Source organism: Bos taurus, chromosome X (genome assembly GCF_002263795.3).
Source record: "Bos taurus isolate L1 Dominette 01449 registration number 42190680 breed Hereford chromosome X, ARS-UCD2.0, whole genome shotgun sequence".
In the NCBI taxonomy this organism is placed as follows: domain Eukaryota; kingdom Metazoa; phylum Chordata; class Mammalia; order Artiodactyla; family Bovidae; genus Bos; species Bos taurus.
Window position 1 is genome coordinate 88,647,667 of NC_037357.1, and position 25,388 is coordinate 88,673,054.

Below are 25,388 nucleotides of genomic sequence, written 5' to 3' on the forward strand. Positions count from 1 at the left end.
CAAAACAATAAGAGGTCATCAAGGCTGCACACTAATACATACTGTAATAACTAGTATCATCCTCCTTCAGAACATATTACAGAAACAAAAGATGTAATTAAGACTGGGCTACTTTGGAAGGACGGATACTGAAGCTGAAATTCCAATAATTTGGCCACCTGATGCAAAGAACTGACTCATTTGAAAAGACCCTGATGCCGGGAAAGATTGAAGGTGGGAGGAGAGGGGGACGACAGAGGATGAGATGGTTGGATGGCATCACCGACCCGATGGACATGAGTTTGAGTAAGCGCCAGGAGTTAGTGATGGACAGGGAAGCCTGGCATGCTGCAGTCCATGGTGTTGCAAAGAGTTGGATATGACTAAGTGACAGAACTGAACTGAACTTACTAATAAGTTGTTCAATAGTTAAAAACTAGTTTTAGGGGTTTTTTAAAATTCATTTATGGAGACATAACCATAATTCAAGAAAGTAGAAGAAGAATAAAAGAAGACATGTGTTTCCCATATGGTTCAGTAATAATCACAACCAGTCTATGATGCCCTTAAAGAGTCTGATGGAATATATGAAGTGAGAAGAAAAGGGGCCTTATGCAAAGTGTATAGGAATATAGTGGGGGTTGACAAAGATATTGTGGCCAGAGAGAGATATCAAGAGCCCATTCTTTTACTTTGCAAAACCCACTAAGAGATCCTTAGGTTAGGTTGCTTATATTCATGTAAAATACCAGCCAATCCATCAACAGACTTTTTTTTAAAGTGCCCACTAGTGATTTCTAGTTAATGCTCAGTGAACTAGAACACTGCAACTGGAACTGCATAAAGTTTTCTGACTTCTGAAATCTAATTAAATTGGTACACACAGGGAATTAGCAAAAGTATCCTGATCCTTTAGAGAACAATGTGTTACACACTGAATTTGTCTTGAAAGAAAGTAAAAGTGAAGTCAGCCAATTGTGTCCCACTCTTTGCAACCCCATGGACTATACAGTCCATGGAATTCTTTAGGCCAGAATACTGGAGTGGGTACCTTTCCCTTCTCCAGGGGATCTTCCCAACCCAGGGATTGAACCCAGGTCTCCCGCATTGCAGGTGCATCCTTTACCAGCTGAGCCACAAGGGAAGCCCTTTCTGGATAGTAAATCATGTTCTTGTATAACATGCTAGATAGGCATATCTCACTCAAGCAGATAAATTTAAAGTTTCTTCAGATGGAAGTCATTTACAAAATACAAATGGGAGACCACAAATACTAGCAAAAGAAGGACAGAAATAGAGAAGAGCATAGGGAAGAAAGAAAACAGGAGGGGAGGGGGAGGAGAAAGTTCCGTAGGAAGCAGCGCCTTAAAGGGGCTTTATTAGCACAGAAGACAAGGAAATTTTCTAATCCAAAAAGAATCACCCCCTCAGTGACTCTCTCACCACCACCACCTTTCTTTCCCTCTAAGTCCATTTTTACACACACTCTTATACACACTAAATTTTACAAGTTCAAGTGCCTTGAAGTATCTATCCATACATTGATGTGAAAAATCAAAATTCATATTAGTTTGAAGATAACATAGCAATAAATGTTAAGGGTAAGCAAGAAGGAAGATCAGAAGTAATAAATGTTAAGGGTAAGCAGGAAGGAAGATCAGAAGTAATAAATATTAAGCTAAAAGCTTATCCTCTAAGATCAGGAACATGACAAGGTTCCTCACTCTCAAGACTTCTACTCAACATAGAAATGTGTGTGTGTATGTGCGTGTGTGTGTATACATATATAATAAACTATTACTCAGCAATAAAAAGAATGAAATATTGCCATCTGCAGCAACACAGATGGACCTAGAGAATATCACAGTAAGTGAAATAAGTCAGAGAATGACAAATATCATGTGATATTACTTATATGCAGAATCTAAAAAATAATACAGATGAACTTATTTATAAAACAGAAACTCACAGACATAGAAAACAAACTTATGGTTACCAAAGGGGAAAAGGGGGGAGGAATAAATTAGGATTACAGGTTTAACAGATACATGCTGCTGCTAAGTCGCTTCAGTCGTGTCCAACTCTGTGCGACCCCATAGACAGCAGCCCACCAGGCTCCGCCATCCCTGGGATTCTCCAGGCAAGAACACTAGAGTGGGTTGCCATTTCCTCCTCCAGCTATATATAAAATAGGTAAACAACAAGGACCTACTACATAGCACAGGAAACTATATTCAGTATCTTGTAATAACCTATAATGAAAAATAATCTGAAACATATATATGTATATCACTTTGTTGTATACATCAAACTAACAAAATAGTATAAATCAAATATGCTTCAATTTTTTAAAAAAGGAGTAACTAAGCTGAATATCAAGAACAGAAAATAAAAGAAATTAAAGACACAAATGGAAAGATATACCACGTTTTTAGACTGTAAGAATTAATATTGATAACTCATTTAAACTATCCAAAGCAACCTACAAACTGAATGCGATTCTATCAAAATTCCAGTGGAATTTTTCACAGAAATAGAAAAAACAACTCCTAAAATTCATATGGAACTACAAAAGATCCTAAATAACAAAAGCAATCTTGAGAAAGAAAAACAAAACTAGAGGCATTGTACTTCCTGATTTCAAATTATATTATGGAGCTACAGTAGTCCAAACAGTACGATGCTGACATAAAAACACAGACCAACAGAATAGAACAGAGAGCTCAGAAATAAATCCATGCACATCCAGTCAACTGATTTTTGACAGGGTGTCAAGAACATACAACAGGGAACGGATAGCCTCTTTGATTAATGCCATTGGGAAAACTTAATATTCACATGCAAAAGAATGAAACTGAATCCTTATCTTATACCACTCCTAAAAATAGACTCCAAATGCATTAAGACATAAATGTAAATCCTGAAACCATAAAATTCCTGGAAGAAAACACAGGGGAAAAGCTTCATGACATTGGTTTTGGCAATGATTTCATGGAAATGACACCAAAAGGACAGGCAGCAAAAGCAACACTAAACAAGTGGGATTATATCAAACTAAAAAGCTTCTGCACAGCAAAGAGAATAATCAACAAAGTTAAAAAGCAATCTACAGAGGAGAAAATATTTGCAAACCATATACCTGATAATGGGTTAATATCTAAAATTTATAAGGAATTCAAACAACTCAATAGAAAAACAAAAAACAATCCAGGTAAAAATGGGCAAAAGACCTGAAATACAAAGGACCAGCAGATTACATGAAAACGTATGACAAGAAATAGCGAATGTTGGCAATGATGTGGAGAAACGGGAACCCTTGGGTACTGTTAGTGGGAATACAAATTGGTGCAGCCATTACAGAAACATTGTGGAAGTTCCTCAGAAAAAGTAAAAACAGAACTACCAGATGGCCTCCACTTCTGGGAATATATCTGAAAGAAATATGGTCAATATTTCATAGCGTATCTGCACTTCCATGTTCACTGAAGCATTAACCACAATACCTAAGATATGGAAACAACCTAAATGTTCATTGACATAAATGGATAAACAAAGTGTCATGAGAACATGGATGAACTTGGAGGGCATTATACCAAGTGAAACAAGCCAGACAAAGAAAGACAAATTCTGCCTCGTATCATTTACATGTAGTATCTAAAAATAAAATTCAAACTCATAGAAACAGAGAGTAGAATGGTCATTGACAGGGGATATGGGGTGCAGGAAATGGGATGTTGGTCAAGCGGTTCAAACTTTCAGTTATAAGATGAATGAGTTCTAAGAATCTAATGTACAGCATTGTGACTATAGTTAATAATACTGTATCGCATAGATACAATTTGCTGAGAGAGTAGATCTTAAGGGTTCTCACCAAAAAAAAGTGTATCAAATCATCACATTGCACACTCCAAATATGTGCAACTTTGCTTGTCAATCATATCTCAATAAAACTGTGGGGAAAAATTAAGGATTTTTTCTTAGCACAGAAGGCAAAGAACCTTTCTATTCCCAAAGAACCACCTATGTCCAACCAGCCAACAACTACTACCACCTACTCCCCCTAAATTTCACACACACACACACACACACACATTCATAATCTCTAGATTAAGCAGTAAAGTATCTATCCTTCTATCTACCTATCCATTGATGTAAAAAAGCAAAATTTATATTAGTTTGTAGATAGCACAGCAATAAATATTAAGGGCTAGGAAGAGGGAAAATGAGAAGTAATAAATATTAAGGCAGTCATATTTGGGGACAGAGGCTCTAAGAAAATTCCTCCTTCATTTTTAGGTTGTTCTTCATTCAGCTCTTAGTTAAAATAAATATTTAATATCACAATATATAATTAATATTATAATATGAAATTGTAAATATATAAATTTTATATTGCATTTTATAAATGTATATATAAAATAATACATATGTAAATAACTATGCAATACATACTATACAATATTACTACAGATGGCAATGCTTGAACTGTTTGGCTTTCTTGTCCCAGTCACTAATGGTACTTGGGAACAAATGTACAAATCACAGGGCAATGAGAGAAATTAAATTTTGAGCCTAAGAAAGAAATCAGATTCAGAAAGCAAAGATTCATATAAACTTAAAATATGAAAAAAATCTCCATAAGTAATATAAAACAGGTTCACACTGCTAATTAGAAAGAACATGGTGAGCTCTAGCAGAGAGGTAAAGAAAACTGTAAACATTTTGTGGGAAGAAAAATGGAGAAGAATGGAGGGATGTAAGAGTAGAATGGCACCAAAAAGCAAGCATAATTTCTGTTGGGCCTCAAAGAATAGGCAAGATTTAGTCAGGTAGGTAGGACTAGGAAGACACTGAAAGAAGATGATGAACAAAGCAATGAGTATGTGTAGGAAATTGTGAGTTGTCATATTCGGGGCTTACTGTGTATGGCAGGGATTACGGACATGTGTTCTCGACAGCCTTTCTGGATTAACATCATAGCTCTACTATTTACTAGCTGTGTGTGTGTGTGCTAAGTCACTCAGTGTGTCCGACTCTTTGCGACCCTATGGACTGTAGCCCGTCAGGGTCCTCTGTCCATGGGATTCTCCAGGCAAGAATATTGGAGTGGGTTGCCACGCCCTTCTCCAGGGTATCTTCCCAATCCAGGGATGGAACCCACGTCTCTTATGTCTCTTGCATTGGCAGGAGGGTTCTTTGCCACTAGTGCCACCTGGGAAGTCCTAGCTGTGAGACTCTGGGTAAATCATTTACAATTCTTTTTTATTTTATTTTATTTTATTTTTAAACTTTACAATATTGTATTAGTTTTGACAAATATCGAAATGAATCCGCCACAGGTATACCTGTGTTCCCCATCCTGAACCCTCCTCCCTCCTCCTTCCCCATACCCTCCCTCTGGGTCGTCCCAGTGCACCAGCCCCAAGCATCCAGTATCATGCATCGAACCTGGACTGGTGACTCGTTTCATACATGATATTATACATGTTTCAAATTTCTATATGCCTCATTTTCCTCCTCTGCAAAATGGGGGAGAACAATAGGAATTTATATAGTTGCTATATGGATTAAATAAGATAAAACATGCAAAATGACTGAGAACAGTGTCTAGCATCCAGTAAGTGTGCAATAAATATTAGCCATTTTATTTGGAAGAAATACAAAGGGAGTAGAGAGGATGTAAGGCTAGGAGAGAAGGTAGAACCATATTATAGAGAACTTGGGTTGCCAAATTTGAAGGGTTGGTACTTAAACAAAACTGAAGAAAGTTTTTGAATAACAGAGTGTCACAAAGGCCAATTAACTGTTGTCAGTTTGTGGTAGGAGAATTTTACAACTGTAGCTACCCAACAATGCAAAGGGCTGACTCATGAGAAAGTTTTTACTATTAGCAGAAGGGTTCAGGCACAGCCTGGTCAGCCAAATTCAAGGGCGTCATAAATGGTAGTCAGGCAGTGGGTGAGTGTTGGCCAACTTGAAATGCCTCTTTCAACTGTAAGTTGATTTCACATAAAGACTCTAGGAACAATATGGAGGAAAGATTTATGCAAGGCTAGGAGAATGGAGCCAGAGCAACTATTCAAGTGAAAGGGCAGTACAGGAGTGTCAATGATAATTTGCTCGTCTAGAATGTCAGAGCTGGAAAGAACTGCAGAGATCAACCTGTCAGTTCAGCTTATTCTCTGTACAGATAGGGAAATTAAAATTCTCAGATAGAGGAAGTGACTTAGAGGGTAAAATTTAAATGGGTGAGCCTAGAGGTGGGAAAGCTAGCCAGGAATCCAGAAGTCCAGAAATAAATAAGGGCTTGGAAGAGGGTGGGAGTCGCAGGAATTGAAAGGAAGGGAGTAGATAAGAGGGCTATTTTGAAGGAAGAAGGACTGACAGTACGTGGTGATGGATTGGATATAGGGGGTGAATAAGCAGTGACTCCAAGATTTCAATGCTAGCTGACTGGGAGGCAGGAGGCCAAGGACAGAGCCTGTTTGGCAAGGGGAAGATAACAAGTTCCACTTTAGATATATTGGGGTTTGAGATTTAAAAAGAGAAAGATTGTTCAAGTAGACACTATCAGACAGTTGAAGAATTTTCTGTTTATCACTTACCTTGTCCCAGAGTGAGAGGCACCATGGACATTACGAAGAATAGTCACTCTAAAATCCGAAATTTGAATACCAGCTCTGCTACTTACTGGTCCAGTGGATTATGGAAACTCTCTAAACTGTAATTTCTGTCTCTTAGAATAGGGATGGGAGCTTCCCTGGTAGCTTAGCTACTAAAGAATCCGCCTGCAATGCAGGAGGCCCCGGTTCAATTCTTGGGTCGGGAAGATCCCCAGGAGAAGGGATAGGCTACCCACCCCAGTGCTCTTGGGCTTCCCTGGTGGCTCAGACAGTAAAGAAACCACCTGCAAGGCGGGAAACCTGGGTTTGATCCTTGGGTCGGGAAGATCCCCTGGAGGAGGGCATGGCAATCCACTCCAGTATTCTTGCCTGGAGAATTCCCATGGACAGAGGAGCCTAGGGGGGTGGGGTGGCTACACTCCATGAGGTTGCAAAGAGTCAGACACAACTGAGCGACTAAGCACAGCACAGAATAGGGACACTATTAAGTATATCTCATACACTGTATTATTTAATCCTAGGAGTGTAATCCACATATTTAAAAACTTCCTAGGAAAGCTTGGGAATGACTGGTCTGTATGACCCCCCACTTCTCCAATGCTATGGTACACAGGACATAGGCAGAGTAATAGTTAATATTGGTATTAGAGAACATGAGGCACAAAAAGAGGATTTGAAACAAAATTCCAAACTACAGTGGGATAAGCATAGAATTTGTGGTCAGGCCAATTTGGGTTCAAACCACAGCTCTACCACTTTCTGGCCTTGTTACTTTGAGAATGTTGTTTGGCCTCTCTGAGCCTCTTTTTTTTTCATATGTAAAACAGGAGTTCTATCAGTTAATTTAGAGAAATGATGAGAAGATTAGAGATTGTGCACATAAAATTCCCAGAACGTAATTGGCATTTAATCATGGTAGCTTTGATCATCCCTAGCCCAGAGTTAAGGCTCCCAAGCACATGAAAACAGAAAGCCAATTTCCTACTGTGTACTTCTATTCCCTTGCTTCTTCGAACCAGCCCTCAAAAAATAAAAGCACACCAGCTATCCCTTTGATTTTTCAAGCACCTATGAGGTCACCCAAAGCATTCCTGCCTGCCCTTTGAACTTTTAATTCATTCTCAAATGATTTACTGGCTGCCTGGCCTCCAAATAACCATGCTAGAAGTCATGTCCTTCCTCTCTGAGGCCCTGTCCTTTTGATAACAACAGTGGCCCTGATTCCACTGTTACCATTACCATTACCATTCCCACACTCTAGGAGCACGCTCCCAAGACAAAACTGTCAACTTTGGAAGAACCTTAATGGGAACAGCAGTGAGGAGCATGCTAACATTCTGTTTCTCCCACCAATGCCTACAAAGACTGAATTACCTCCTCTAAGACTTTCTCAGATTCTTGTACTCCTTGCAAACTTACTATGTGATCCTGATAGGGACAAACATTTCCCTGGGGGGGTCCCTTTGGAGGCCTGTTCCTAAACTTTGCTCCAGAGACCAAACTCTCCAACTATAGTCTGGGCAGGACCAAATTAAGAGAAGGCCCCACAGTGTATTTTAAACTGTCACAGTAGTGCCAGTGTGAGCTCCAATGTGTTTCCTTTAGTGCCTTAACATAACCTAATTGGCTTCCACAGAAACAGCTGCCAATTAGATGAGACCCCATTAGGAAGGAGGATGGAGAAGGTTCCTTTTGGCTCTTTTCAGCATTCTCAGCTTTGAATAAAACAGTGAGAAAAGGCACTGGGTATAAATACCAGACGGTGACTCATATCCAAGGCTAGTCAGACAGAACGCGTTAGGGCTTGCTTAAGCAAAAGTGAAAATACACACACACACAAACACACACAGAGTAGGTTCACATAAAGCTATCTCCTTTCAGTTGAAGCAATGAAACACTTGAGTCAGGCCAAAGACTCACAGTCGACCCTCCCTGAACACATAGCAACAAGAGGGGTGGCTGCTGTTTTAAGAGTCTCACAGCAACGTTTCCCAACAGCAAGGGAATGCTGTAATCATCAGCCAGCAGGCCGCTCCCACAGGCGAGCCTCAGGAACACAGTTCACGCACACGAGCTGCAGTGGCAAGAAACCCAACCGTAGCAAACCCAACTGCAGGCAGGTCTTGGACAAGCAGTTAGATGGCCCTAGCCTCCACGGCTGCCCTCTCCCTTCTCATCCAGGGTTGTGTCTGGGATCCCTCTCCATGTTCACATGTACCACTATTTCCTTCTATTTGTTCCCTCTGTCCTGAGTTCATGTGTGTGTTTGTGTGATCCAAGGCTCACCCCAGTTACTAGGTGTCACAGAGAGACTGGAAAACTCAGCTAGTATATCCAGCTCTTCAAGTCATTTCCTCTTTCTCATTTGGAATGAGGAGAAGAAAGGGGGACATAACCTGTTATTTAGTACAAAAGTTTTACTTGACTCTTTCAGCAAACATTATGGAGAGTCTACTCTGCTCTGTGCTGAGAACAGTAAAGATACAGGGGACATAGCCATTGTCCTCTAGAAGATTTGGGTCTAGCAAACTGGACACAGGGCAGTCAAAGATTTCTACTAGAAAATCAGAGGTCCAGGATTTCAAAAAGGGAGAGACTTTCCTCACCAAAAGCAGACTGAAATGATGCCCTTGAGTAGGGCTTGAAGGTTAGGCCCGAAAGGAAGAGGAGGGGAGTAGGTCTTCTGAGTGGCCAGTAAGTCACTCAAGGAACATCAGGATGGGAAATTTGGAGGCCAGAACTTCCTGGCTGTGTTGGGGGTGGGGGTTGGAAAGGAAATCACTCTGCCTGAAAATCTGTGTCCTGGAAGGAGTGCTAGAAAGTAAAACTTGAGCCCAGTGGACAATAGTCCCTACATCAGGCTAAAATAGTTTGGGCTCTATTTTGGAGGTAATAGGGAAACAGTAAATAATTTTAAGTGGGAGGGGGTGATCAAAGGGAGGGAAACCATTGAGGAGGCAACTACAATAGTGTAGTTGTTCCAGAAGGAAGCTTCTTCCTGCCTATCCCAGTTCTTACAAAATCCTCCTTCAAAGTTGCCCTCTCTGACTGAGCTCACTATTTTAGAGCTCATTATTATGCATCTCTTTTAAGTTGGGTGAAATATCAATGACATTTCTTATTCTGAATGAGATTCCTAATGTTGTACTGAGGTTGGGTCAGGGACTTTAAAAAAAAAAAAAAAAGCAGAAGCTTCATCCCAAACTCCTAGTTTAGAAGAAAAGAACAATGATACATCATTTCCATCTCTGTAATAGCATTGGTTGGCTTGACCCCTCATCTCTTCTAAGATCCCAATAGAGTTGCTGCATGGGGAAAGAGGGAGATAGGAGATAGGGAGAAAGGGAGCGGGGAGATGGGGAGAGAGAGAGAGAGGGAGGGGAGAGAGAGAGAGGGAGAGAGAGATATGCCAGCACAAGGCAAAACCTGATCGTCAAGTGCTTTTCTGCGGCCTGTTCCAGATCGCTGTCACATACAGGCTTAGACTAGAGCTCAGCCCTGAATTAGAGCTCTAACCTAGAAGATGGGATGGGAGGTGGAAGGGCCCCACCTGGGTCTTAGCAGTGGGAATTAACTCTCCCTGATCCTTAATTCTTTTGGCTTTTATTAGTGGCTGGAAGGGGAGAAAGATGAAACCTGAACCCTAATGCAGCTGAGAAGGGCTAAGAGCCAAAGCCTTCTTTAAGCAGATACAGTATGTGCAGGGCCTGGGCAGGTTTCAGAACACTGTGCATTTCTCCAGCCAAAGGCACGGGAAAACATGAAAATTACATATTTAACCCTTTACATCCAGAGAGGGAGAATATCATCCTCCCACCAGACCTCATACAGCAGAGAGAAACTGGCAAGCTGGCTCTTGTAAAAGCCAGAGCACTTGGGTAGTCACAAAAATACCCCCAGCAGTTAGATATTCCAATCAGTTTCAAATATAAATTACAAGCTATTTCACCTGGCCAGAGAGAAGAGTTAGGTAAAGGAACCCATGTGCCCATTAGATTTTTACCATGAAATGAGTTTTGTCTACGAGGGAGGAAAGGAGAGTGAAGAGACCAAGTTCCATGGCACAAGCATCTTTACAACATTCTGAATTTCAGTTTTTCATCACACAGAAAAGCAAAAAAAAAAAAAATTACAGTTATAGAAAGCAAATCTAAGAAGAATGGAGGTAGGCAAGGGACTGGCACACCCACCTGTACACAAAGTTAACTTTTCCTGAGAATTTTCTGTAAGGATACAGGGCATCGGGTTAGATAATCATTCCAAATATGCAAAAGTCTCTTAATACAGTGATGTTTTCTAGCCAGATTTGCAGCAATGAATTTGTGAAATAAATCCCTATCTCCTTTTTATTTTAATGTAAAACTCAGGATGAAAGTACAGTGAAGACACCACTGAAAACAAATCATACTTGCAAGTTTAATAATGTTTTTTCAAAGATCCCTTGCTACTGCAGAAATATGAACAATGATATTCACAGATTAATAATACTCCACTATGTAGACAGCATAAAACTACTGACACCAAAAATGCAATCCAGACTTGAAACTCCAGTGGAGTTTGCCTTATCAAGCCCACACATTTTACTTTTCATATACAGAAAACAATCCTTAAACAAGTTGGCAAGACAACTGATGTTTTTTAACAGCCTCAAACCTTTTAACATTTCCAAATTCCTGTCTGAATTTTCATATTTTGAGTTTCTTCTCTTTTTTCTTTGTTCGATTGTTGGACTTCCCCATCACTTAAAAACACTCGGTTAGGCAGAAAGAACTGCAGCCAGTAATACCTCAGGTGACTAGGCAGCCTGCAGATTGGAGATAGCAAGACCAAACTATGACCAGAAAAGCCCATTAAATAACAATGCTGGCCTGTTCCGATGTCTGCTGGGGCATGAGATTGTCTGGCAATTCACTGATTTCCACAACAATCAGCAGATTAGTAAATCATCTGTGTTAATCATTATGTTCCTGAAACAATAATTTGTTGTTTTAACTGACCAGTGGCCTTAAATAAACTTTTATTTTTCCTGAACTGCCTATGGAACACCTTACCTCGATAATCCTAAGGTCTCAGAAGATCCAAAACTGAACTAAACCCAGTTAGCCCTCCCAACCTCCATCACCACCAAGAGCCTTTTAGATTAGAAATATTGGATTCATCTCAACTCCTGCCTCTCCCTCATTTCTTCAGATTCCAATGTTATATATTACCACTACCTCTGGCAACTTGCTAATGTATTAACAACAGTCAACATGTTGCCAAGATGACTGATCGTTTAAAATGCCCCCTCCAGTTGTTCAGTGTAGGTCTTTCCTCGTGGAAGCACATATACAGCTGTGGTACTGTGTTAGGTGCTTTATTTTTAACACATTAACAGTAGTCTTCCAAAAAAACAACAAAATGGGTATGTACTTCCAACCTGAGTCCACCCCACAGCCTGATGTTCTGGGTGCTTCAGAATAACTGACTCAAATCCATTCACCTTTATATCTCATTACTCGATAACAATCAAGCATATCTCCACTGATCCACTTATCCAGGCACACAAGCAGTAAGACAGTGTGCAAGTTATTTAACCTCTCTGTGCCTCAATTTCCTCATCTGTAAAAATGGGGTTGATAAAGGAGCTAATATGTACTAAGATAGAAAACCAGTGCCTGGCTCAAGATATGTACTATGAAAATATTAATAGAAACCAAATAAAAGTGGCATTTATGGGGCTCTGTGCTGGTTTCACAGGCCATAGGAAGAATAGCTCAGCTCCTACAACAGGCACTCGATAAATTTAATGCATGAATTCAGTTCAGTTCAGTCACTCAGTCGTGTCCGACTCTTTGCGACCCCATGAATCGCAGCACACCAGGCCTCCCTGTCCATCACAAACTCCCGGAGTTCACTCAAACTCATGTCCATCAAGTCAGTGATGCCATCCAGCCATCTCATCCTCTGTCGTCCCCTTCTCCTCCTGCCCCCAATCCCTCCCAGCATCAGGGTCTTTTCAAATGAGTCAACTCTTTGCATGAGGTGGCCAAAGTACTGGAGTTTCAGCTTCAGCATCAGTCCCTCCAAGAGACTGATCTTCTTCAGGATGGACTGGTTGGACCTCCTTGAAGTCCAAGGGACTTTAGTCTTCTCCAACACCACAGTTCAAAAGCATCAATTCTTCGGTGCTCAGCTTTCTTCATAGTCCAGCTCTCACATCCATACATGACCACTGGGAAAACCATAGCCTTGACTAGATGGACCTTTGTTGGCAAAGTAATATCTCTGCTTTTGAATATGCTATCTAGGTTGGTCATAACTTTCCTTCCAAGGAGCAAGCGTCTTTTAATTTCATGGCTGCATTCACCATCTGCAGTGATTTTGGAGCCCCCAAAAATAAAGTCTGACACTGTTTCAACTGTTTCCCCATCCATCTCCAATGAAGTGATGGGACCAGATGCCATGATCTTAGTTTTCTGAATGCTGAGCTTCAAGCCAACTTTTTCACTCTCCTCTTTCACTTTCATCAACACCTTTTTAGTTCCTCTTCACTTTCTGCCATAAGGGTGGTGTCATCTGCATATCTGAGGTTATTGATATTTCTCCCGGCAATCTTGATTCCAGCTTGTGCTTCTTCCAGCCCAGTGTTTCTCATGATGTACTCTGCATATAAGTTAAATAAGCAGGGTGACAATATACAGCCTTGATGTACTCCTTTTCCTATTTGGAACCAGTCTGTTGTTCCATGTCCAGTTCTAACTGTTGCTTCCTGTTGTGCATATAGGTTTCTCAAGAGGCAGGTTAGGTGGTCTGGTATTCCCATCTCTTTCAGAATTTTCTACAGTTTATTGTGATCCACACAGTCAAAGGCTTTGGCATAGTCAATAAAGCAGATATAGCTGTTTTTCTGGAACTTTCTTGCTTTTTCGATGATCCAGCAGATGTTGGCAATTTGATGCCTGGTTCCTCTGCCTTTTCTAAAACCAGCTTGAACATCTGGAAGTTCACAGTTCACATATTGCTGAAGCCTGGCTTGGAGAACTTTGAGCATTACTTTACTAGCGTGGGAAATGAGTGCAATTGTGCAGTAGTTTGAGCATTCTTTGGCATTGCCTTTCTTTGGGATTGGAATGAAAACTGACCTTTTCCAGTCCTATGGCCACTGCTGAGTTTTCCAAATTTGCTGGCATATTTAGTGCAACACTTTCACAGCATCATCTTTCAGGATTTGAAATAGCTCAACTGGAATTCCATCACCTCCACTAGCTTTGTTCATAGTGATGCTTTAACAAGTGAATAAATGAACAAACCACACATACCCAGATCTTGAGGAGCTCATACTGTTAGTTCACTGTAGGGTGAACCAACCGGCCTGTCACTTGTCTGTGTCCTTAGAACATGCAGCACTTGTACTAACTAGAATGAATGCCTTTCTTCCTCCCCAGCCTACCTAAATCCTATATAGCCCTCAAGACCTAGCTTCAATTCTTCCTTTTTCCACAAAGCTTCCAACCACATCAGCCTACAATGAAATCTCTTCTCACTGAACAAATGTTGCTCTTACCTACAGACATAGAGAACAGACTTGTGGTTGCCAAGGGGGAGGTGGGTGGGGAACAGATGCAAGCTATTATATACAGAATGGATAAACAACAAGCTTCTACTGTATAGCACAGGGAACTATAATCAATATCCTGTGATAAACTATAATGGAAAAGAATATGAAAAGAATGTATGTATACATACAACTGAATCACTTTGCTGTACAGTAGAAATTAACACATCGTAAATCAACTATACTTCAATAAAGTTTTTGAAAATGTTGCTCTTAGAACCTAGCCCATGGTTTCAGCACTTAAAGTAAGGTTTTTGTTCCCTAGGCCTGCAGTAATGTCCCTCTTCAACAAAACAGTCATTTCTATGGAACAGGTCTTCCATGGTGACTATCTCTTGTATTCTCTAGCACTTTACAAAGTACTCAACAAATATGTGTTGACTGGCGGACTGATTGATTGATTGGAGGCTTAATTGAGAGCTCTTAGGTAGGAGCCAAACAAGGCTTAGCATCACCTTTCAAATTGCTGTCTCTTCAAACATTAGCCAGAAATCATGTCTGGTATTCCAATGTCTGCCAGCAGCAAACATTGCATTAAAGATGTCCTGCCATTTCATACAACTTCCAAAGATTTGGTAACTTCATACACTTCATTGTTTAAGTTCAGAATTCCCCTAAGAAATTTTCTGTTTAATAAGGGACATCTGTGGAATGCTTTTCCTTTCTTCTTAAATCGCATACACATCTAGTATTTATATGAGGTAAAGGATAAACTCAAAAAAAAAAAAAAAGGATAAACTCAATCTCCCTCCCTACTGGAAAAAAGTGTGAATTTTATTATTTTGTTTTGCAGGTGAGGAAATGGAGACACAGAAAGGAAAATGACATGCCCATTGATGCACAAATATTGAATGGCAAATCGAAGACTGAACTTAGGGTCTTCTGAATCCAAGCTTATACTTCTTACCCTGATTTGAGATTTAGAACAAAATAAAACAATACCTTTCCTTTGACCCTGACCCCTGAGGGGCATATATCGGTAACATTACCAGTTTTTGCAGCAGATTACATTTCTTTAATTTTTCTTTCTCTCTTTTCCCAGCTTCCCCCATCATACTCTTACCTAGTTCTTCTTCTCTTTCTTTTACTTATGAAAATAGCTTGGGATGTGGAGTCAGACAGAAGTCAATTTGAAGGTCAGTTTATCCATGTGGAGTCTATCACTTATGGGGAGATCAATATCTACCTCAAAGAGTTATTGTAAAATTAGATAAGAATATACGTAAAACTCCTAAAAGTACCAGTATTTCCCACACAGCAGGTCCACTACGTCTCCTATCCTATCATACTAGGCCTGGATTGCCCATTTTGTTTCAAGAGGTTGCTGAGACACAACCAAATAGCATTCCCTCCATCCAGTGAGGCACAAGCACACAAGTAGTGCATCCAGATTCTCGCCTGGTCCACTTTCTGCCTGTTGCCTTGCTACTCCCTGATTACAATTTCTAATTAACACAGAGCTCCAAACTCTCAGTCAAGTCCTTCAAAGAACATGCGAGTCAAGACCTGATAGTTACCTCCGAGGCTCCAAAATGTCATCAGTCACCCTCTCAGTCAGATAAGATGACATCAAAAACAGCCTACCTACAGAAGTTTGTAGAGGAGCTTTCACTTATATTAAACACACACACATACACACATAAATGGAAAGCAACAAGGCAGCCCAACAAAGACAAGGCTTTAGCTTGTCATCCTCTCATAAGCAAAGATGGGGCAGAAGCCATGAGACTCTAACACCTTTCCAGAATAACTAGTTGAACCAGCTTTCCTCCCAGCTTTACCTCATCTTACCCCCAACGTCCTCCCCCCAAAGAAAAATTAATTTCTGATGGATCATGAAAGGCAGTATAGGAGAACCACTCAAAACTTCCCTGCCAGGGACTCAGGAAGAGAGAAGACCATACAGCTGGGAATCTGCTGAGTGGCATTAGAGTGGAAGCCAGAAGACACCACAAAGAGTCTGTCCATCACTGGGCTTAACCGTTGATCCTGTCAAATTAGTCCCACCTCCTGCATTCCTCACAGATGTAACATTAAAAGACTTGAGTGAAAGTTAACAGACCATGAGACATGTCGTCCCTGAGAACATACCAGGAAACAGCCATTTGTGGAAAGATAGGAAGTAGGAGTGTAGAGGAAAGCAAAGCCCTGGATGAACTGCCTAATGTCAGTCAGCCTTAACACCTCCACAGCCTAAACTCTGAGAGAAGATCTTGGAGCCCATAGCATCCCTTCAATAAGGCAGAAGCTTGCCCCACAGAGAGGCTGAGAAGAAACAGGAGAGTACAGAGAGGTGAAGTAACATGCCAAGATTACTCAGCGAGTTGATAAGAGAGTATCAGGAATGGAACAGAGGTCTGGTCCTCCACTGAAACAGGATAGAGACACAGCGTGAGAAAAGTTCCCCCTGACCCAGCTACCAATTTGCTGAGTGTTGTCAAACTTTATCAGCCTTAATGCTGAACTTCTCTCCCCTCCCCCCACACACACCAGATGCATGGCTGAGCCAAGAGGGACAGAGGTGGTACAGCAGACTAGAAGGGCCCACTGTGACCAAAAAAGAAAAAAAAAAAAACAAACAAGCTGGGTTTTGGACAGTGAGCAGGGAAGCCAATGAATGAACAAAGAAGCAGTGGCACTTGAGTGAGACAGTCCCACATGTAGGCCTCAAGCAACTTGGTGCTGGAGGTGGGGACTGCAAACCAAAGGCCGGACATGAAAGAAGGGTAGCCTAGATGCATGGAAAATGTGTCTCTGTTGCTACCAAGCAGTGTTCGTTCTGTGGCATGGCACAGTCATGGACTTTCACTGAAAGAGGAGGGAGTAGAGATGAAGTCAAAGTGGGGCTTGCGGGGGTGGGGGCAGTTAGTCTCTGAGAAACCAAGTCATCTTGATCTTTGCAATTTTGGTGCCCAGCCAGGATGGCTATGTGCCCAAGCAAACATGCCAGTGTGATGTGAGGAAGAACAAATCATCCCTTGGAAAACTAATGCCTAAGACAATCTTTCCATTTGGCCTGTTTATACTAGATGGGGTGAAGGGGTGTGAAGAGACAAACATCTATCCCATTCCCAGTTCTTACAGCACACTCTTTAGCAGGGAAATATAATACCTCAACTTTTTCATTAATGACTTATTTGAAGTCTGTCTAAAGCAGGTATTTCAGGGAAGCATCAGGAAACAAAGAACTGCCCCCACAGAAACAGTGAAAGTGATCTAGGTACCCACATAACTAATAAAAAAGGGTCACTTGCTGATTACAAGATAACTCAGGTAAACCTGTGAAGTTCAGTTTCAGAGAGATTTAACAATGCAAACACTGCATGTACACACAAATCCTGGCCCCAGCACGAAGGCTATGAGCACCTGGGCAGTGAGAGTAGTAGAAACCCCAAACCCACTTAGATCTGTGTAACAGAAATACCTAGAGCACTTGTTATCCCTGACTTCCACATTGTTTTTCAAGATTACCTTTGTAAATAAGCAAGCTTATTTGAAATTCTGAATGCAGTTCCCTGTAGACAGACTAAAATTGTAAATAAGCAAGCTTATTTGGAGATTTGAATGCAGTTCCCTGTAGATAGAATATTATAAAATGGTGGTTAGGTTCTGTGATTTCATCAAGGATATACTCTGGACCAAAGAGCCCTCTCCAGAAATGTTCTGAACGTGACAACTATCAATAACTGTGTTAGAGGGACATGTTTCCTAGACTTTAACTCTCTTCTCCAAGCCTCTCATCCTTCAGTGATAATGAGGATTAAGCTCCATTTCAATACACTCCCCCATCAGGAGTTTAGTACCAAGAAAAGACATTTGCTCAACTCAGGTGACAATCTGGTAGATGTGAGGACATGGAGAAGGGGCGGCAACGAGACTGTGGATGCAAGACCTTCAGCAGGAGTGACTCCCCTGGGTATTCCAGGTACAGACAGAAGACCTCAGAACAGAGGAATAGCAGCAACAATAGCAGATTTGCAACCAGTGCCAATGACAATGTGCACAGAAATAAAAACCTAACAGGGTTAGAGACTGCCGTGTCTAAATTCCTACCCAGGGTTTCTGTAAATTGGAGGCTTCTTGTATGTCACGTACGGTCAGCATCTTCAATCTCAAACACACCTATTTGTTCCACAAGGGGAAAATTAAGTTCACAGAGTTTATTCCTACAAATTCAAAGCCAGCAACTGGTTAAAGATCAAACAATCTGATGTTCTGGAGGTCTGATTTTTGACCAAATACCACTTCCTTCTTCTATTATACAAATTCCTTGGCTGTAACTCTTTGTAGAAACATATATGCTCCTGGAAGTCAGGGCTTATGCCTTCTCTATCATGTCCCTTAGAACACTTTTTCTAAGGCTGACCTGGGCTAGGGACAGGGCTAGGGACAATTCTAAATACACAGTGAGAGATGTGCCCCTCCCAGATCTCTTACGTAGTTGTCCCCATGTAGGTGCCTATGTAGAGGCCTTGGACAGGTGTCGCTTAGCAGCAGCATAGATACTTCCACTAGAACACTTTGCTTGATACAGAGTCTTCATATGGCATGGATGCCAGAAAGAACCAAAGTAGTCTTCAGTTGTTTTAAAGAATGGTCCTACTCAACTTCAGTCAGAAGCTCCTCACTTACTGCATTCAGCTGTGGGCTCCCTAACTCAAGAGGAATATGGCCAGGCTGGAGTGTATCCAGAGTGGGAGCAGGAGGCTGGATCTCAGATCCCATAGAGAACAGCTAAAAGAGCTAAGGCTCTTTAGCCTAGAAAACTGAGACAAAGGGACATAGTCTTTGTCTTCAGACCTCCCAAAGGTTGTCCTAAGTCAGATAACTTGCTCTTTGTGGTCTCAGAAGGCAAAACTAGAACCCACAGAGAGTAGGCAGATGGAGAATGATTGCAGCCCGACATGAGAAAAAGCTGTCTACAGTCAAAACCTTTGTTTTTTTTTTTTTTTTAACACTGAATAGGACTGGCGAAGAAGGAAATGAGCTCCCCCATGACCAGAGGAGAACAAGCTCAGGGATACTGCATAGGAGACTCATGGATCAATTGAGACCAGGTGACTTCCACAAAACCCGCCTCACTTTGAGAATCTGTGATTCCAGCCACCTCAAAGAACAGTATTCAGTTAGTAGGCCTCAGTTTAGTCTGCCCTTTGGTGGGGGTGCAGGAGAGTGTGTGGCTAGTGAGGGTAGCCCTTGACTTAATCTCTGCTGTTCTTCATTAACTTTTCTTAGACAGGTCAGCATCTTTTTGCCCTCTCGTTCTGAAGGAGCCTAACTATAAAAACTGTGATGTTCCCTCTAGATAATCATTCCATAAACACCAACCTCAAATCTGAGTTTCTCTTTTCTCTTAAAAACAAGTCCTAGGAGGAGATAGGAGAGAGCATGAGGCAAAATCATTTGAATTCTGTTTAAAGGCAATGTTCAAGTGTCTTCCAGCTGGAGCTGAATTTTCTCTGTCTGAGGTTTTAGAGAAGGAAAAGCCTCTAACAGGCTTGGCCTTTTTTTCACTTCAGGGAGCACACGTGTGGATCACAATAGGTTACCAGTTGTATTATAACAGCCCAGCAGGCCCCAAAGCAGTGTGTAGCCAAAGCTCAGCCAAAGGTTAGCAGACATATCACCCACTTTCTTTGCTTTACTACTTTTCACCAACCTGATTTGTTTTCCTTTGGATGGATTCCTACCCCATGTACCCAAAAGCCTACTTTCTGAGAGAGAGGAGCAGTTGGGGAGCTGAGGCAGTAGACATCTTTGTTGATTCTAGAAGCAGAGATGAGGAAGGGATTCATCTAAGTAACCAGGGTGTACTAAGCTCACAAAGAAGCAGACCTCATGAAGGTCCCTTTGTGAATGCCAAGTCCTGGTCTGGGGGTGGTCCTGGCCTGCAACGTAACTAAGAAGGTTTCACAGAACTATCACTTCTCACGTAACACTACCTGTGCACCCAACAAGAACTCAAAGTTGCAGCCAAATCGCAGCCAGGCCTCAATCTGACTTGATCCACATCCTCTTGAAATCTCAGCTGCCACTTTGTGTCCTTCAGTGGGGATGAAGGAGAGACTAAAAACTTAAAGGCCTCTTCCTAGGCTAAGGATGCCACACAGTATTAAGGTTTGCCCAATTTATTCTCACATCATCTGTGCTAATAAAGATGGCGCAGGTATGGCTACCCCCATGTGGCATATAGAAATCTTGGGTCCAAAGAGGATAAAATAATACATCAGTGCACACTAAGCGGAGGAGGTGAAACTTCTTTTTCCTCCAGGCTACTGCCCCACCTGACCCTACTTTGTTTCAGAACAGTAAGTAACTAGTGGCCACTTCCATTACTGTGCCAGATAGAGACTGTCACAAAAATGGACCAGGAAGATGGCAAATACATAGGATGAGTCTGTTTCTGCCATGTCTTGTCCTCCTCCCCAATTCTCCTCCTCCTCCTTTTCCTACATCCCCCACTGGTCTCCACCCTCAGCCAACCTCAAGGCACATTTCCAAGAACTCAAAATGAGTATAGGAATCTTACAATACAGCTTAGTAACACTCTCTCTCTCTCTCTCTCTCTCTCTCTCTCTTTCACATACACACACCACAGGAGGATACAGTTTGAATCTCTGAGACCTCTGAGAAGCCCTATTTGATGCATAATCACTGGCACCAGAACCTTGAAAAGGTCACCCATCCCCCAAAGTGGACCTTTCCAGCACAGGGAGCCTAATTCATGGATGACTGTCTACACTGTAGAGGGGGCAAAGGGAGAGCCCTAGGTAGCAAACAGCCCAAATAGTCAAATCTGATTAGAAGAGAATCTCCACTTCTTTCAGACAGGCTCCCTGGGTCAATAAGGTATAAGATGCTAACCAAAGGCATGGGCCCAATTCTCTAGTGGGTCATGTTTCTTTAGAAACACCACAATGTATGAGGAAATCACAAACCATTCCTTAATGTGCAGGATAATCAATAATAATAGTTGTTAGGGGGAGGGGTTGCTGTTTGTCTTTTTTTAAACATTTCTTCTTTGTCATTTAACTGTTAAAAGAAGTGAAGAGAAGTTAAGACTATATCAGTCTCCACAACTTTGACAGGTGATTCCCTCCTTCAGGGATATCACTGGATCATATAGAAATTGATGACTTCTTCACCTTGATCATTTCCTGATCCAAATGTTCCCCCATAACAATTATGAAATATACTTTCACACTCTATGCACTCTTTTCCCACTAATCACATTTCCTCAAACTCCTCCACTCCCAAGATGTCTCCACCCGTTCCACAAGCTATCTCCAAGCATATATGCCACACCAGATCCAAATTTCTTTTGGGTTTTTTCCCATGACACCAAAGGAAGTTCTCCAATATTTCTCACCATGGTTCTGGTACCTTACCTCTGTATCTGCCTGACCTGAGATCATCATAAGTGGATTGGAGTGACCAAAACAGTCCTCTCCTATTTCCCGAGCCTAGACTCCACCAGGGAGTGTCTGCATCCCAGTCCTCACCTACTATGGAACCACAGGCTGGCATGCAAAGGGTCAATGGGGTGGGAGGCTGCCAAGACTGAATACACTCCTCAGTGGTATTGCCCCATGTCTCTTCACAAACTGCAGTACCACCAGAAAAATCAAGAAACTCTCCAAGTAGAGGGTGTGGAGAAAAGGGAACCCTTGTACCCTGTTGGTGAGAATGTAAATCTGTGTAGCCACTATGGAAAATAGCATAGAGGATCCTTTAAAAACTAAAAATAGAACTACCATATAACCCAGCAATTTCAATCCTGGGTATACAGCTGGAAAAAACAAAAATTAATTCGAAAAGATACACACACACCAGTGTTCATAGCACCACTATTTACAATAGCCAAATATGGAAGCAACCCAAGTTTCCATCAACAGGTAAATGGATAAAGATGTGGGGTGTGTGTGTGTGTGTGTGTGTGTGTGCGCGCATGCAATACTATTCAGCCATAAAAAAGAATGATATATTGCCATTTGCAGCTACATGCATGGACCTAGAGACTATTATGCTTAGTGAAATAGTCAAAAGCAAATACTATATATCATATATATGTGGAATCTAAAAAATAATACAAATGAATCTATATACAAAACAGAAACAAACTGACAGACACAGAGAACAAACTCATGGTTACCAAAGTGGATAGGGAGGTGGGGGCAAATTAGGAGTACGAGACTAACAGATACAAACTACTATACATAAAATAGATAAGCTACAAGGATGTACTATATAGCACAGGGAATTATGCTCATTATGTTGTAATAATCTATAATGGAATATAACCTAAAACAAAAGAATCACTATGCTGTATACCTGAAACTAACACAAAATTGTAAATCAACTATACTATACTATTGCAGAGTGTTCAGTCGTGTCTGACTCTTTGAGACCCCATGGACTGCAGCCTGCCAGGCTCCTCTGACCATGGGATTTCTCAGGCAAGAATACTGCAGTGGGTTGCCATTTCTTACTCTAGGGAATCTTCCTGACCCAAGGATCAAACCCACGTCTGTTGTGTCTCCTGCATTGCAGGAGGATTCTTTACCACTAGCACCACCTGTGAAGCCCCAGATCAACTGTACTTCAATGAAAAATAAAAATTTTTAACAAAGAAATTCTCCAAGTAGTAGAACATATGATAGATTTGGAGCCTACCACTGACTCACCATATGACATACCTATGCATGCCAGTCAGTGCATCACAGCCTCAGTTTTTCCATCAGTTTCTCCACAACCTTCCTTGACTGTCTCACCTGGTGGCTGTAGAAGGCTAATGAAAAAAAGAGATGTGGAAATACACTATAAAACAGTAACACTGCGTGCAAATAGAACAAAGTGTCATCTTCCTCAGTCAGAAACCCTTCTAGGATGAAAAGGGTCAAAGCTAGCACAGCAGAAAAGACTGGCTACTAGACTGTCCCAGTCTTACTTAAAGACTTGAACCTCACAGTAGACATGGAGACATCTAAACCCAGGGAGGGCAAGTGAAGTACCCAGGATCCTGGTGCTAGTGAATGGCAGAGCAAGAATTAGAACCCAAGTTTTCAATCTGCCAATACAGTTCTCTTTCTATACCCTTCTATCCCATCCCCACCAACGTGTGCAGACTGAGTCTATTTCCAAGAAGAAAGCTGTATCGTTCTGAAGCATAAAGGGAGGAAAATTAAAAGGGGATTAATGAACTATGCCACATACTATCTAGGCAAGAAAAAAAATACAGGTAACCACTGAACTTTACAAAACTGCCATGGCCCCTTTAAATATAGGGCTAACCAGGTTATATGGGCTTCCCTGGTGGCTCACACGGTAAATAATTTGCCTGTAATGTGATCCCTGGATTGTGAAGATCCCCTAGAGAAGAAAATGGCAAACCACTCCAGTATTCTTGCCTGGAGAATCCCATGGACAGAGGAGCCTGGCAGGCTACAGTCCGTAAGGTCACAGAGAATCAGACATGACTGAGTAACACACAACCAGGTTATATGGGCTTCCCAGGTGGCTCAGTGAAAAGAATCCACCTGCCAATGTAGGAGACATGGGTTTGATCCCTGGGTCAGGAAGATCTCCTGGAGAAGGAAATGGCAACCCATTCCAGTATTCTTGCCTGGGAAATCTCATGGACAGAGGAGCCTGGGGGGCTACAGTCCATGGGGGTGCAAAAGTCAGACAAAACTTAGCCACTAAACAACAACAACAAACTAGGTTATATATATAGCTGGCTTTTACTGTAAGGATTCAAGCCATTTGGAATATATGGGAGAAATGATTTTACCCCCTGCATAACCAAATATGTGTAATAATGACCCTTCATATATAACAGGGGTCAAGCGTACCTTCAGCAGAAAGGGAATCAGTAAAAGGCACCCTGCCTCTCAACACACGAGTCACTTCCTCAACAGCTTGGCCAAGGAAAGCCTCATCTACCCTCAAATAATCCCCCAGGTAGACCACAAATTGTTGGCTGCCCTGTGCTTAGTAACACCCCCTGCCATGTTTGTGCTGGCTCACAAAACAACCCAGGGCACAGCAGCAACCACTCTCTGTGGTGCCTCTTAGGATGGGTGAGCCCTGGGCAGAGGTGGAGAATGACCTCTCCAAGGCAGGTTGTCTGGGCAGACTGGGAAGTCTGCAAGTAGTGTCAGGATAAAAAGAAAGGGAGGAACTGCCAGACCATGGAGGGCTACATAGACTGTTCTGACCTTGGTGGAATGGAGGGAGAGGAGGAGTTTGATTAGAAGAAAGTCCTGAAGGCCAGGATTCCCCTCCTCAAAGGGGTTGTTTGAGACTGTTCAAATTAAAAAAAAAAAAAAAAAGGCTTATTACTCCCTCCAGAGAATACTGGAGTGGGGGGTGACATGCCAGTAGGTGACAAAGTCATCTTAGGCTGGTTAGAAATAAATGACTAGTATGAGGAAAAGGGGTGCCGGATGAAGATGTAGGCTGTTATAGGTGTTTGGAGAAGCTAAAGATTTCAGTTTTCCCTGACAGCTCCTCAAAGTTTTGCCTCAGCATACCTCAGGCAGCTCAAGGTGATAGGCACACCCCGTGACAACTCCCCAGGATTGCTAAGAGTGTGGCCTCAAGGCCTGGAGAACCCCCTACACTAATAAGTTAACCAGCAATTTGGTGCCTGGCAAAAGGGCACAGGTTTCTGCAGGGGTGTGGCGGGGGGCATTCGCCTCCCTCTCCTGAGATGTGACCTATGTTAAAAAGCTAAAACAATAAAGTGACATTTGTTACCCACAGAGAAACCACATCTTTCTGTCTCCAGCACAAATTCACGTTTTCCACCTCAACTGCAATTTGAGCGGGTTGGAAGGGGAAGGGCTTTTCAGAGAAACAAAAACAATCTTAAAACAAACAAAAAAATCAGAATAAAGTTCGTTAAGTTCACTCCCTTGGCCATCTGGTGCCTCAAGGTGAGTCGTCCTGCAAATCTCTCTTCCTAGTTACAGCCCCGGCGGCCCCCACCCACTACCCTCACTCCTACTCGGGGGTGGCTTGCTCAGGGGGGTTCTGGAAAGCTCGGGAGAGCACCTCTCCCCTGTCCTCAGCTGCAACTTGGCTTCCAGCAGACCACAGCCTCCTAAAACAAACAAACTCTGGCGGCAGCGGCGGCAGCTCCAACACAGCTGCGCTCCATGGCGCAAAAGTTTCCTCCACGCTCCTCA

General features: G+C 42.0%; 1 protein-coding gene across 2 annotated transcripts in view; it reads right to left on the reverse strand.

The window, feature by feature from the left end:
* SHROOM4 (shroom family member 4) overlaps positions 1 to 25,388 on the reverse strand; it is a 262,413-nt gene that overhangs the window by 235,907 nt on the left and 1,118 nt on the right. Inside the window, exon 2 of one of the 2 annotated variants that reach the window (XM_015461686.3) lies at positions 22,896 to 22,987. The exons of the other annotated variant lie outside the window; for it this stretch is intronic. The gene's annotated coding sequence lies outside the window, so the exon portion shown is untranslated. The remainder of the gene's footprint in view (positions 1 to 22,895; positions 22,988 to 25,388) is intronic. 2 annotated transcript variants of the gene reach the window in all.